The sequence below is a fragment of the Polistes dominula genome, unplaced genomic scaffold (assembly GCF_049000335.1).
Source record: "Polistes dominula isolate Pdom_NZ unplaced genomic scaffold, Pdom_raw_medaka contig_24, whole genome shotgun sequence".
Taxonomy (NCBI): Eukaryota; Metazoa; Arthropoda; class Insecta; order Hymenoptera; family Vespidae; genus Polistes; species Polistes dominula.
The window spans coordinates 1,581,969-1,590,000 of record NW_028301150.1 but is presented as its reverse complement, the minus strand read 5'-3'; the positions used below and the strand labels follow the sequence as shown (position 1 = coordinate 1,590,000).

The 8,032-nt window shown below is 26.1% G+C and overlaps 1 protein-coding gene across 1 annotated transcript in view; it reads left to right on the top strand.

The window, feature by feature from the left end:
- Octalpha2R (alpha2-adrenergic-like octopamine receptor) overlaps positions 1-5,802 on the top strand; it is an 89,615-nt gene extending 83,813 nt beyond the window's left edge. Inside the window, 1 exon segment of the mRNA XM_015317791.2 lies at positions 1-5,802. This exon segment is cut by the window's left edge and continues 4,531 nt beyond it. The gene's annotated coding sequence lies outside the window, so the exon portion shown is untranslated.
- Positions 5,803-8,032: the final 2,230 nt, after the last annotated feature.

Below are 8,032 nucleotides of genomic sequence, written 5' to 3'. Positions count from 1 at the left end.
AATATATTATTATAAATGTTATCATTTTTATTAAGATATATATTTCAACTTAATCAAAGTCAGCTCTCATAGAGGATTCAATGATTGAGATCTTATATTTCAACTATTTCCATTCGAAGAAACGTGTGAGTGCCCTCGAAAAAGTTTTACATTTTTTTTCCTACCCTTTCAACCAACCATTACCCATTCCCTTCCCCATTCCACCCCCTCCGAAAACCTCAGCAAAGAAACAAAAAAAAACGTGTACGACGTACCTCGACAACAATGTTTTTTGCGGCTTACGCGAGATCATCGTTGAATTTTCTTAAAGTTACTAGTGAAATGATTAATTTTTTTGTTCTTGTTGTTATTGTTGTTGTTGTTGTTGTTGTGAACATTCACTTCTTAATGTTCTTCCGAAAAGGATTTTTTTTAATGAAAAAAAAACAACAAGAAATGAAAAACATTTTAAGAAGTGTTCCTACCACACGAGTTTTAATACTTCAGAACAAAAACACATTGATTCACGAAATACAAAAAAAAAAAAAAAAAAAAAAACAATAAAACTTTAACGAAAATTGTCTTCAATGATCTCGCGCTGGGCACCGAAAATCAAGAAAAAGAAGATGAAAAAAAAAAGAATATGAAAAAAAAAAAAAAAAAAAAACTCTATCGATAATATTGGAGCAATGAAATCACTGTGATATCACTAAAACGCTTTCAAAGTGTGTGCGTGTGTGTGTTTTTTGGGAAGGATCGACAATCTTACGAGCCTTCGTGAAAGAAAAAAATAAATAAATAAATAAAAAAATATAATTCGTCGTAGAGATTATTAAGTTATTGGAATACAATGAAAAAAAAGGGGGGTGGGGGAAAGGGGATCGAAGAAGAGAGAGAGAGAGAGAGAGAAAGAGAGATAAAATAAATGATAGAGAAAAAAAGACAAAGAAAATTTATGATATTAAATACCGTAAATTTATTGTGAAAACACTTGTATTATTTAATCGAAAAAAAAATCTATAAATATATATATATAAATAAATAAATAAATAAATATAAATATAAATATGCATTAAAAAAAAAAAATAACTAATAATATTAAATAAAAATTATGATTATTACATCATTAAAAGACTATTATCATCTTACGATTATTATTATTATTATTATTATTATTATCATCATTGTTAGTCTCACTATTATCGATAAAAAAGAAAAATAAAGAATAAATACTAATAAATGATTAATGAAACACTCCTATTGTCTAAATAGCGTTGATTGTCTGTTAAATAGAGAATGTGATTTAAATTGAAAGGTTCCGATTAAAAGAAAGAAAGATATAAAAACAAAAACAAAAAAAAAATTAAATAAAATAAATATATATATATATATGAGAAATAATAAGATTACTTATTAATAAACTATTTACATGATACGTTATTTTCTGTGTACATAGAAAAGAGAGAGAGAGGGTGAGGAAAAAAATTTGGAAACGAAAAGAATTTGACGTGGAATAAAAATGAGTGAACTCGAATCGATTCGTTCAATTTTCTCTAATGCGAGATAAAAAATAAACAACAACTGGTTTCAATAAAAGCGAGAAGAATAGAATAAACAAAAAGAAAAACTAGGAATGAAAAAAAATGAGGATAATAAAACAACAGGTTTTGAAAAAGCGAATCGAATCCGTCTCGAACGATTTCCGATTTAGAATCTTTTAAAATATATAAGTAATGGGTAAAAATCGATTTAAAAAATAAAAAAAATAAAAATAAAAAAGAACATTTGACGATTATTAAATAATAGTCTATTTAAAACTTGAGAGAAAGAGAGAGAGAGAGAGAGAGAATATTACATAGTGACAATAGCCGATTTATGCGTATTTAAATAAATAAATCTTGAAAATCTGTTTGTCGATGATGAAAGAGTTGCGAGAAGAATAAATAAAAAAAAACAAAAATAACAAAATAATGTAAAACCAAATTTTCCTTGACGATGAAATTCTTAAGATTTGTCTAATCGTTTGCAATTTTTATCCTTTAAAATTGTCTACGAAATAATTATAACAACAACAAAATAAGAAAAAGAAATTATTGATTTTTGATATTTTTTTCATTAAGTTTCAAATTTGAAGTGAGTGTTCATTTTTAATCCTTCCTGTTTTTGTTTTTTGTTTTTTTCAACAATTTTGTGTTCAAACATTTATTTCACAATTCTCGTAATTATTTAAAATAAAATAAACCATAAAATTTCAATTCAATTCAATTCAATTTATTTTTGTTGAATTCATTCATATTGGTCACAGTTATTTATCTTTCTCACTGAAAACAAAATTATTTTTAAATTATTTAATTGCAGGTAATTTTTTTTTTAAAAAGTGCATCAATGCAATCGTATACGTTTGCATGTAAAAAATAAATTTCGAATATTTCGATTTAAAAATTTATCGATCCGTCGCGTAAACATTTAAATAGAAAAATAAAAAAACAATTTACAAGAAATTTGCAATATATACATACAAACGAAGAATATATATATATTATTCTCGCTACATTTCAAGACTCTTATCTTTCAGAAAGAAAAAATTCTTCTAATAAAAAAAAAAAAAAAAATGAAAGAGAGAAAGAAAGGGTAGAGAGAAAGAGAGAGAGAGAGAGAGAGAGAGAGAGAGAGTGGGAGAATGTTCACAAACGTATTCTAAAATTATTTCGACAGAATACGCATCTTTCTTTATGAACAAAAAAAAATATATATATATAAAAAAAATAATAAATTCACGTCCAATCAAATCACTGAAATAAAAAAAAAAGAAATAAAAGAAAATACGGTTCTCTCGTCTTTCCACTAATTCGCAAATTTTCATCGCGTATTTCGTTGCAAAATTCGTTCGTTCGTCTCGTAAAACAAATTCGATATTCTCTCGTAAAAAAAAAAAAAAAAAAAAAAAAAAAAACACGCAGTCCCAGATTATTCGGTGTGTTCGACTATTCTCTAACGAAGAAAAGAATTAATAACTTCCTAATAAAAAAATAAATTAATAAATGAAAAAAAAAAAAAATAGAAGAAGGAGAAAAAGAAGAAGAACAACAAAATAAAATTTAAAAAAATAACTGGTGAAGATCAATTATGATCAATTATATCAAATATGACTTCTTCCTAGATGAAAAAATCTTTGAATCTGAGTACTGACATTATTATTATTATTTTTTTTTTTTTTCAAAAAATTCTTTCCAATGCCGATTTTGTCGAAAGAAATGATAGAAAAAAAAATAAAATAAAATAAAATATACAAACTTTCAATCTCTCATTAATAATAATTTATTAATTACGAATAAGTGATTTATCGTACAATCCTGTGGTATGTGTGTGTGTGTGTGGTGTGTGTGCAAAAGTGCGTACGTGTGCTTGCGTGCCGATGATTACGATTTAATTCGATTGAATAGAAATAAAGTAGAAAAAAAAAAAAAACAACAATAAGAAACACACCTACAAAAAATATATTTGATGTTATTCGAATATAATATTTAAGAAAAATTTTCCTTATAAAGTGAAAATAAATCGCAAGAACAAACACAATATTCCCATTTCTTTTATTTTTAGTTTATTTGTATTTTCATTTTGTAAAATCTAAATGCAAGTTTCATAATTACGAATGAGATTATAAGAGAAAAAAAAAACAACTGACGATTGGTTGTATTCGCGATGATTTTTGTTTGAAATTTGTCGAGAATATCGGTTTTCAGTACTTGTCCAAGCCTGTTAAACGATCGATCGATAGATCGATAGATCAATCGGATTTCACAGAAATTTATTTCATGCAATATGAATCGTACTTTGCAACCCTTTTAAAATCTATTTGGAAAATGCTTGAACAATCAGGATGAGAGAGTGATACGATATTGCGATAGGAAGTTTGTCTCTCTCATCGTTAAATATCTCTCGTTGTATACCTTTTTAGAAACATTTCTATTATTTCGGACCTTCGTTCGTGAACGTTAACGAAAAAAAAAAAAAAAAAAGAAAAAAAGAAGAAGAAGAAAAAAAGGACGAATTACGATGATCGCAATTTAAGATATTTCGCAATTTAAAAGTAGAATTTCAAATATCTTATATATCTTCTATAGTAATCAAAATTATTTCTTTTCTTTCTTTCTTTCTTTCTTTCATTTCAAGGACTTCGTGATCGAACTTTCTCTCTTTTTCCTTTTTTTCCCAATATTTTCTGGTTTCGCATATCGTCGAATAAGAGAATAGAATGAAGATTTTTCTTCTTCCTTTTTCTTTTTTTTTTTGTCTATTTGATTTAATCTTTTACTTACAATTAATACAAATTGAATATTCGAATTAATTCGTGTTAAGTCGTCTATTTTGATTTCTTTTCCTATCAGATTTGTTTGAACTTCGACAAAATTTTTTCACTCTCTCTCTCTCTCTTACTCTCTCTTTTATTTTACTCTCACTAATTCCTTCTCCATCGAGTTACGATTTTTCAAACGCACGAAATTCGTTTAACTCCAAGGGGAAAATTTAATTTGTCAAAAAGTCTTCCATTCTTTCTCTGACTGTCTGTATCAAATAAAACAAAAAATAATAATAAAAAAAAAAAAGAAAAAAGAGAAAATAAAATAGAAAGGAAGAAAATTAGAAAAAAAAAGAAAACGAGTAATTGTGCAAACCGAAGGGAAGGAAAGAAGAAAGAAAAAATGAAAAAAAAAGAAAAAAAATTACGAAGAAGAAATATTTGGTCGATAAATCGCTGACACATGACGCAATTATGTGAAACCGGATAATAAGGAAAAAAAGAAAAAAAAAAAGTGAGAACGTTGAATCTCGAACGTCAATCACCCAATGTTAATAAAAAAAAAAAGACAGCTTTGATGACCAAAGAAAAATAAGAAAAAAAAATAAAAAACATAAAAACTTAAACTAATTTTAAACTCGTCTGTTTAAACTGTAAAAATATGAACAATGAAAAAAAAAACCCCATAATCGCTCACGTGTATGTTTTAATTTTCTGTTAATCATATATTGTTCATTGGTATTGTTTTTTTTTTTTTTTTTAATTAAAAACAAAAAATATATTTTATTAATTAATTTAAAAAAATAAAAAATTGAAAATTTTCACTATTACAAAATATTACAACAAAATAATGTTGTTTAACTATACTAGTTCTCTTATTATAGTTTTACTTTCTTGATCAATAGAACGTATATTTACCGAATTAATATTTTGCTTTAATTAAGGGATGAAAATTTGATTAGGAAAGAGAGGGCTCTTTCGCAAGGTTCATAGGAAATGCCGTTGGCAGTTGGTTGCGTTCGAAATTACGCATCTATGGGGTGTCGATAAGGGATGCTGCAAGAACGATCGATATTTCGTATGCGTACTTCATGTCGGCTTCTACATGGACACTCATACACATATACATATATATACATATATACATATATTGATAGATGTATATTGTACACATATATATATATGTGTACAAATATATATATTATATATATGTGCATACAGAAATACACATAAATGTATGGATGTATATAGACAGATCATACGTAATACATGTATATATATATATATATATATATATATATATATATATATATATGTGTGTGTGTGTGTGTGTGTGTGTGTGTGGAACACAGGTATTTTGTGGAGCGAATATGAAACTCTTTTAAGCCAATAATTGGACAAAAAGATAACGAAGTAAATAGTTATGTGATTAGAGATAATGAAAAAGAAAAAATTCCAAAAAATAAATAAAAGAAAAAGAGAGAGAGAGAGAGAGAGAGAGAGAAAGAGAGAAAGAAAAATAGTATGGGTGCGAATAGTGTGTATGTATGAAGGTTTGAAAGTGAAGGAAAATGAAATCAAGAGAGCCAGGATATCTTTCTTGAAATACACAAGTGAAAATAAAAAAGAAAGAAAGAAATTTATGAAAAAAGAAGTAAAGAGCTCTTTAACAACGGAAGATCCTTTTTTCCTTGAAATATTGTGTTAATTTCTTTGAAAAAAAAGAATAATTATCTTTTCATGAAAAACTGCCGGTATATATATATATATATATATATATGTATACACACGGCGAAATATCTAAATATCGCATGATCGATTTCAATCTCGATTCGAACGAAGGATCGAACAGAATGAAAATAAAAAAGAATAAAAATAATTTAAAACGAACGATTGAGATCTTAAATACGAGATGATGATCTTAAATCGTGCTTTTATCTCTGGCGATTATCTTTCTACGTTACGAAGATCAAAGATTATCGAAGTAATTACAAAAAATAATAAAGAAACTTCTACTAAGATGTATAATGGACATTCGATGATAACACTATCTCAGTAACGTATTAACGAAACTTTGTTTTATAAAAATGAAATATGGGGGAGATTAAGAAAATAAGATAATTATAAAAATGGGGGATGAAAAAAAAAGTAAAAGAAGTAAAAGAGAGAAAAAAAAACAAACTGGTCTAGTGTGTCAAAGTCTTCTTATTTCGCATAAGCAAACCTTTCACCTTTTTTCTTCTTCTTCTTCTTCTTTTTCTTCTTCTTATCCTACGTTCCCTTTTTTTTTTTTTTTACAGTAAATCGAATCGATTAAATGCAATTTCTCACCTTCCTTTTAATTTTATGATTCGATCAAAGTTGTATTTACTGATTTTTATTTATTTAAAAAAAAAAAAAATAATAGGAAAAAAAAGAAACTAACCGTTCAGAGTTTTACTTTTATTTTTAGAAAAATATAAAGAAAAGTTCTAAAAGGTATATATATATATATATATATATAAATATTTAATATCAGTTTACAGAGGTAAAATAAAATAAATTGAAAAGTTAATATTTGTAAGTTCTGGAGCTGAAAATGACGTCATCCACTTGTCGTATAAAACGCATGATAGAAACTAAATAATACTTTATATTATTCAATACTTTGAAACAACCCTTAACGTAAAAGTCTAAAGTGACTTGAAACAACTTTCAAAAAACAAAAAAATCAATCTTAAAATAAAAACACTGATGAGAACTCTCAAAAAAAATTTGGAGAATTTTGACGCAACCTACAAACAAAATCCCCTACAAAACCTGAAGGAATATACATAAACGTTATTACTACACTGACCTTAACACATATATATATGATATATCGTTTTGGGACGAATGGGAACGATTATATATAGTTTTTAAGCAATCGATTCCCCTTTCGTCACGTTGAAAGATATTGGTAAGATTTAAAAAAAGGTTTTATAGATCGGACTTGTTCATATTTGCCTTAGTAAAATCTCTTTCTTCTATATTTGAAATAATCGTTCCTTTTAAATGTATCAATAAAGATATATACGTTTCACTTATATAAAAGTCACGAAGAAAATGAACAAATAAAATGTGGAAAAGAAAAGAAAGAAAAGAAAAAGACAAATTTCTCACAGAAAAATAGAATATAGTGAAACGGTCAAACGATGTAGAAACTTTTATCGTAATGAATTTTAGAATTGCAAAAATGAACAGATGCACGCAATCTCCATTAAAAAAAAAAAAAAAAAAAAAATGAAAGAATAAATTATAAAATAATAGATTAGAAAAAAAGGGACAAAGTGTTAAAAACTTACTCTTACTAGAAAATAAAAAAGAAATAACTGACAATATTTCTATTTGCAAATTTTAATCTACTACCAATATTATTGAATTAATTAAAAATAGTAAAAAAGTAGAGTGAAAAGCTTTAAGATATGGTCAGACATTACTTAGTAGTATATCCATACGTAATCTGAAATTTGTAAGTAGTACAATCGTATGAATGGTCAGTCAATTAATAGTAAAAGATATTATCTTTCTATTATTATCCTAATGATTAGTATTTAATGAAGGGTAAGGTAAAGATACTTGTAAACAACGTACACCCTACTCGTTCTAGATCTAAAATGGCGTAGTACTATAATTTCTCTTGTGTTGGTCGTAACCACGTATCTCGTTACCACGATACACAGTTACGTATTCTTTCAAAGTATAGTAAGAGTTGCTATACATATATATATATAT